The sequence below is a fragment of the Prionailurus viverrinus genome, chromosome C2 (assembly GCF_022837055.1).
Source record: "Prionailurus viverrinus isolate Anna chromosome C2, UM_Priviv_1.0, whole genome shotgun sequence".
Lineage (NCBI taxonomy): Eukaryota > Metazoa > Chordata > Mammalia > Carnivora > Felidae > Prionailurus > Prionailurus viverrinus.
The window spans coordinates 141,024,875-141,032,635 of record NC_062569.1 but is presented as its reverse complement, the minus strand read 5'-3'; positions in this window follow the sequence as shown (position 1 = coordinate 141,032,635).

Genomic DNA, 7,761 nt, shown 5'->3' with positions numbered 1-7,761 from the left:
AATTTTTAAATTATTATTTATTTATTTATTTGAGAGAGAGAGCACGCACCAGCAGGGGAGAGGCAGAGAAAGAGGGAGAGAGAGAATCCCAAGCAGACTCTGGGCTGTCAGCACAGAGCCCAATCCGGGGCTCGAACTGACAAACCTGTGAAATCATGATCTGAGCCAAAAGAAATCAAGAGTAGAACACTCAGCCTACTGAGCCACCCAGACGCCCCTATATAGCATCATTGTAAAAAAATTTTAATGGAGTGTATGTAACATTATGTTAATTTCAGGTGTAGAACGTGATTCAATATTTGTACGTATTGCAAAGTGATCACCACAATAAGTCTCATTAACATTTGTCACCACACACAGTTACAAATTTTTTTCTCTCTTGTGATGAGAACTTTTGTGATATATTTTGTTAACAACTTTAAGATGTGCAGCACAATATTAACTATAGTGGCCATGCATTGCTTCACAATGACTTACTTGTTTTGTAACTCAAAACTTGTATCTTTTGACCCTCATCACCAGTTTGACCACCCTCACCCCCTGCCTCTGGCAACCACTAATCTGTATCTATGAGCTTGTTTCTTAGGGTTTTTGCTTTTGTTTTGTTTTTACATTTTTTAATTTTTAATTTTTTTTTTCAGATTCCACACGTACATGAGATCATACGGTATTTGTCTTCATCATTTTTCTCAGATTGAATTTTTATGGGTTTCCATAATAAATGTAAACAATACCCTTCTGAGAAATGTGGGTTGTTTATAAATTTTTATAATTATAAAAAGACTGTAATAAATATTCGAAATTAAACAACATATTTTAAAACTGCCAAGGGTGCAAAGAGGAAATGATAAGAGAAGTTAGAATATATTTGAACTGAATTATAATGAAACTATAATGTTCTAAAATTTGTGTGATGCAGATAAAGCTGTGTTTAGGAGAAATGTTCAGCTTTATTTTTATTTTTTATTTTTTAGAGAGAGAGAGCATGAGCAGAGGGGTTGCTAAGAGATTCTGCAACTCAGAGGAAGAGAGAGAGAGAGAAAGAGTGAGAGAGAGAGAGAGAGAGAGAGAGAGAGAGAGAGAGAGAGAGAGAATCTTAAGAGGGTTCCATGCTCAGTGCATAGAGCCCAACTTGGGGCTCGATCCCACAACCCTGGGATCATGACCTGAGCCAAAACCAAGAGTTGGATGCTCAAATGACTGAGCCACACAGGCACCCCAAGCTTTAAATATTTATGGTAAAAAAGTAATTAGTGTGTAAAATCAATAGACATAAGTTTCCATTCTAATAAACCAAAAGAGTATGATTATATTCAATCCAGACAAGAAGGAAAGCAATAAAGGTAAGAGTAATACATCAGTAAAGTAGAAAATAAATAGTAGAGAAAACTAATCAAGCCACAAAAATGATTCTTTCACAAGATTAATAATATTGACAAACCTCTAGTAACACCAGCCAAGAGAAAAGAGACAAACCCAGATTACCAATAACAAGAATGCAAGCAAGGTTATCACTATAGATTCTATAGACATTCAAAGAAAAATAGTATCTTTATGCCAACAATTTGACAACGTAGATGAAATTGACAAATTTCCTGAAGAAAAGATCAGCTTATCCTAAGTGACTCAAGATGAAATAAAAAATCTTAATTTTGCTAAGTGAAATAAGTCAGTCAGAGAAAGACAAATATTGTATGATTCCACTCATATGTGGAAGTTAAGAAACAAAACAAATGAACAAAGGAAAAAGAGAGAGAGAGAGAGAGAGAGACCAAGAAACCAACTCTTAACTGTAGAGAGAAAACTGATGGTTACCAGCAGAGGGGAAGTGGGAGGGGGGGTTGGGTGGGATAGGTGTTGGGGATTAAGAGTACACTTACCATGATGGACACTGAAGAAAGATGTATAGTATTATTGAATCACTACATGGTACATCTCATGTTAACTGTATGCTAACTGTACTGGAATTAAAATCATAAACTTAATGTCTTCTCACAAAGAAAACTCCAGAGCTAGATGATTTCAGTGGTGAATTCTATCAAATATTTAAGGAAGAAGTAATATCAATATTATCCAGAATTTAGAGAGGAAGGAAACCCTTTCAACTTATTTTATGGGGTCAGGAAAAAATGGATAACCCAAGTCTGACAAGAAAATAATATTACAGGTGCATATCGTTATAATTATAGAAACCCCCCCCCCCGCAAAAAAAAAAAAAAAAAAAAAACCTCAACAAAATACTAGTAAATTCAATACAGCAATGTATCAAAATGATGATATATCAGGACCAAGTGGGATTAATTCCAGGAAAGCCAGATTGGTTTAACATTAAAAAATTACTCAATGTAACTTACCATATTAGAAGAGGCTCTTCCTGAAATCCACATTGAGTGTTAGGGGCTTGGACAATGGGGTTAGTAGTAGTGGGGGTCCAAGAGAGGGGATGGATGATATTAGTGATAAAATACTTACTGATAGATTGGATGTAAGACTGAGAAAAACAGAGGAATCAGGAAAATTTTGAGTCCTTCCTTTTGAGCAGTTGAGTGGATTGGGGTGCTATGTACTGAGAAGGGAAAAACTGACAAGAGCAGAAGTGAGTTGGAGAATTAAAACTCTCTCTTTTTTTGACCCACAGTAAAGCCTTGGATTGTGAGGAACTTGTTCTGCAAGTGCTCCACAAGACAAGCAAACATTTCTAATGCCTTTTAACTTGATAAACAAGTGATGTCCTGCAATATGAATATTGTGTGATGCTGAACGTCACAGGATCACAACTGAACTAACGGTTCTTCCCTCTCTCTCTCTCACGCACGCGTTGCGGGATTGTGGGTGATTGTCTCCCATGCTTGGATGCTCGGTCTCAGGCCGTGGGGTTTGGCAGAAATCAGTGATTTTTCAGAACGTTGGAAGGTGCCCGCAACTGGCGCTGGTGGATTTTTTGTCACTTCCAAGCCCCTATGGACAGTCCTTCGCTTTTCCATACAAGAGTAAGCTTAGGAATGCTTTGCTTCATTCTAGGTCAGGCTGCCTGCAGATAGAGACCATTTCCTCTGCTGCCTCATTGCCAGTTACATGAAATACAGTGTATGACAAGAGCTTATTAACACTGTACATGTAGTCAATGTCCATGCGAGCATATACAATGGTCCCCATGCAGAAAAAGGTTGAAAAGAAAGGTGGTAAGAAGAAAGAGATGAGGAGAGTGGACGTTAAGAAGGAGATCACCAAGAAGCACGAACGAGGTATGTGAGTGGCTGAAATTGCAAGATTTTATAAGAAGTCTGCGTCTGTCTCTCATCTGCAGAGGAGGAGGAAGAGAAGGAGGAGGAACCCCTCACTTCAAATGAGATAATGGAGATGTGGAAAATGTGGAAAACTGCAAAATTTTGCAGAAAAGCACCACCCGAATAAGGCTGTAACATTGTGAGGGATGAATCTGTTTAACTACAATGCAGTGTCACATTTCCGCGAAATCCTCAAAAGGAGGCAAACAAGTGCCATTGGATAGGTTCCTTGTTAAAGTTGTACAGAAAGATTCCATTGAGCCAATAGCAGCGATTCCCTTAGTGATGGTGAAAGTCATTCTACACAATAACCCTCCTCGCTCTTGTCTCCCTCACACCAGCCACAAAGGTTTTCAAAGGTAAATACAGGTGAATTTATTTTTCTTTACATTTTGTATTTTCTTCATTATTTTGTATTATATTACAGGATTGTAATCATTTTTATATGACTGTTTTTGGGTTATGGAATGAATCGTCTGAGTTTCCATTATTTCTTATGGGGAAATTTGCTTTGATATACAAGTGTTTTGGAATACAAGCATGTTTCTGGAACGAATTATGCTCACAGACCAAGGTTTTACTGTATTTAGATTAAAATGTTCTATTATATGTCCTTGTAAGCAGGTGAAGATATTATTCTTGGATTCTGGGAGAGGTCAAGTGTAGATAATTGACATTTGCTATCGCATAGATGGCTTAGATGGAAACGAAAGTATGTTTGAGAAGGAGAGAATGACCAATTCAGGGCAATAAAGAACAATAAGATTTTTGACAGGCAGAGAACTGGGAAGAAAAGAAGGACAAAAAGAAAAAGCATGTCAATTAGAGAGAACAGGGTGGAGAAATACTGTCCCTATCCACACTCCACCTCAAAAGAGACACTAAATTGATCTAGTTATCAGCTTTTGGGGAATGGAGAAAATATAGGAAGATTTACTCCAGGAAACTAGTATCCTGATTCTGGAGTAAAGATGTCTAAAGCACAACATTCACTCCTTCTGATTTCTGGGATGCTTTTTAGTAGGCTGAGATAATCACTGACACTCAGAAGGAGTGAACACGGCTTCTGGCTTCCACGGTGTATCTCATTTACTCTGAATGGGTCCCACAAGGTGGAAACAAGTTCAACTACTTCTCATCTGAGAGAGAACACTCAGGATCATTCTGTTTCAAAGATTTTGCCGATGACTTGAAAACCAAATAGCCAAAGGACATTCTGATATCGTCGCAAAGTGAAAATGTAGAAAATAACCTTACTTTTATTTTTCTTTGGGAAGATACGTGGCATTATTTATTTCTCAACTGGGATGAGAGGAGATCATTTTTACTCAGGAAATAAATAGGAGAGAATGTTTTCCCCAGCAGTATGAAAGTTTATCCAGTACATAGCAGGGAACATGTCAGCCCTAAATCCACCCAGCTGAAAGATTTCACCTCTGAAAGCCTTTTGACTTCGTTTGCTAAATTCTCTTGAAACTTAACTGCTCTCAGACTTCGCTGCCTTGCTTCGTTTGGTTCTCAGAATTTGACAAGAACTTGTCATAAGAATTTTGCTTGGCAGCTGCTTTTTTTCAGCTTGTGGAACAAGAAAGGTGAGGATGAATTTTGAGTCCCTGAATAATGTCTTAGCAGGATGGGAATGCTGCCACTTCTGGAACTCGACACCAAAAATTTTGGCTTAAAAAATACAATACCGCAGATTTGTCTAATCATCCCCTCTTTGCTTTTTTTTTTTTAATTCCATTTCTTTTTTTTTAATGTTTTCATTTATTTTTGAGACAGAGAGAGACAGAGCATGAGCAGGGGAGGGGCAGAGAGAGAGGGAGACACAGAATCCGAAGCAGGCTCCAGGCTCTGCGCCATCAACCCAGAGCCCGACGCGGGGCTCGAACTCACGGACCGCGAGATCGTGACCTGAGCCGAAGTCGGACGCTTAACCGACTGAGCCATCCAGGTGCCCCCCCGAAAAAAAAATTTTTTTTAAGTGGATATGTACTTTAATCTTTTTCATTTTGTTTTTCTAGCAATTCAGTTTTTAACTTCGTTGAGGTGTAATTTAGGTATCCTCATGCCTGCCATTTTAAATGTACATTTACATGAGTTTTTGGCAAATTTTTCCAGCCGTGGAATCATTGACAAAACATAATGTAGGGATATATTCATTACCCCTCAAAATTTCACTGTGCCCAATACAGAAAGTTACCCTCATCCCCAGCCCTAGGTGGCCACTGATCTGCCTTCTGTCCTTAGAGATGAGATATGCCTTTCCTAGAGGGGCTCAGTTCTTTTTATTGCTGTCTGGGTATTCCACAATTTATTCAGTTCCCTGTTGACAGGCATTTGGATTGTTCACAGTTTGGGGCCATTACGAATAAAGTGCTGTAAACACGAGTACACAGTCCTTCAATAGGTATTCTGTTTAGATAACTGTTTCTGTTAGGTAAACACCTAGGATTGGAATTGCTGGCTTGGGACAAAAATGTGTCTACCTTTTCCAAAGAAGTGTGCTAGTTTACATTTTCACCAGCAATGTGCATACTTTCCACGGGGTCCATGCCACCGCCAAAACTTGGTGTTGTGAGACTTTTTAAATTTTCAACAATTTTAGCTTTCATATGCTTTGCTGGATGTCTGTATATCATTTTTTTTTGGTGAAGTATTTGTTGAAACCTGTTGGCCACGAACTCTTATTAGGAGTTCTATAGTTTTTTGAAATGAGAACTTTGTAAGATTATGTTTTGCAATTATTTTTCCCAGTCTGTGTTTTGCCTTTTAAAATTATCAAAAAACTGGGGTTTCAACAAACGGTGATGCAGTTGATTTTGCTGACCTAAAAAAAAAAAAAATATTTATTTTGAGAGAAACAGAGACAGGGAGAGAGGGAGCGAGAACCCCAAGCAGGCTCTGCAGTGTCGACACAGAGCCTGATATAGGGCTTGAAATCAGGAACCGTGAGTTCATGACCTGAGCGGAAGCGGGACGCTTCAACTCCTGAGCCACCCGGGTGCCCCGATTTCACTGACTTTTTAATGCTTTTGCTTTTTCTATCTTATCTAAGAAATCTTTACCCCAAGATCATGAAAATTTCGTTTTATGTTTTAGAGTCTTGGTCTTTATATTTAGGTTGACGATCTGTTTCTTTATCCATCTGATGTTTACGTGCGATACGAGGTAGGGAGTGACGCTTTCTTCTCCATAAACATATCCAGTGTTCCAACATTCATTGAAAAGACCATCCTTTCCCTATTGAATTACCTTGGCACCTTTGCCAAAAAATCAATTAACTATCTACGTGTGAGTCTTTTTCTGGACTCTATTCTGTTCTTTGGTCGTGTCTATTCCTATTTCAACACCACATCTTAATTACTGTAGCTTTTTTTTTAAGTTTAGCAACTTAAAACATTTTTTTTTTTTTTTTTTTTTTTTTTTTTTTAGAGAAAGGGAGTGAGAGCGGGAGAAAGAGACAGACAGACACAGAGAGACAGTGAGAGACAGAATCTTCAGTAGGCCCCACGCTCAGTGAAGAGCTTGACTTGGGACTCGATCCCACAACCCTGGGATCACAACCTGAGCAAAATCAAGAGTAGGATGCTCAACTGACTGAGCCACCCAGGCACCCCGTAGTGTGGTGTTAAATAGCAAATCTTTACATGATGCCACTACTCTAATTTCTTCTCAAAATTATTTTGGCTATTCTGGGTCATTTGCACTTACAAATAAATTTCACCATCAGCTCGTTTACAAAAAAAGACTCCTAGAATTTTGAGTTGAATTGCACTATTTATACACCAACTTAGGGACAGTTAACATTTACAAAATTAAGACTTCCAATTCACTATTACGGTATACCTCTCCATTCAGATTTTCATTAGTTTCTTAGCAGTTTCTGTGGTTTTCGTTGGATGAGTCTTGCACAAATTTTGTTACATCTGTCCCTAATTATCTCATGTTTTCAAAATACTATTGTAAATGGTAACTTTTACATTTCAACTTCCAATTATTTGTTGGCAGCATGTAGAAATAACATTGAGTTTTGTACATTGACCCGGTACCATACCTCACTAAATTCATTGATTAATTCTAGTTGTTTTCATTAATTCTAATTGTTGTGGTGGTGGTTTTAAAGTTCATTTTGAGAGAGGGAGAGAGAATCCCAAGCAGGCTCCGCACTATCAGGGCTCAATCCCAAGAACGGTGAGATCTTGACCTGAGCTGAAGTCGGATGCTAAACTGTCACCAAGGAGCCTCTAACTGTAGTTGTTTTGTTTGGTTTTTTTGTATCTGTATGTTTTCTCTTATTTTACAGGCTCTATCTCTTTGCCTTTTCACAAATCTTAGAAGGAAGACAAACTATTATGTATGAGGTTAGCTGCAGGTTTTTCAGAGATATTGTTATCAGGTTAAGGAAGTTCTCTTAATTCTAGTTTGTTCAGTTTTTATCAGGAGCAGATGTGAAATTTTACTGGATACTTTT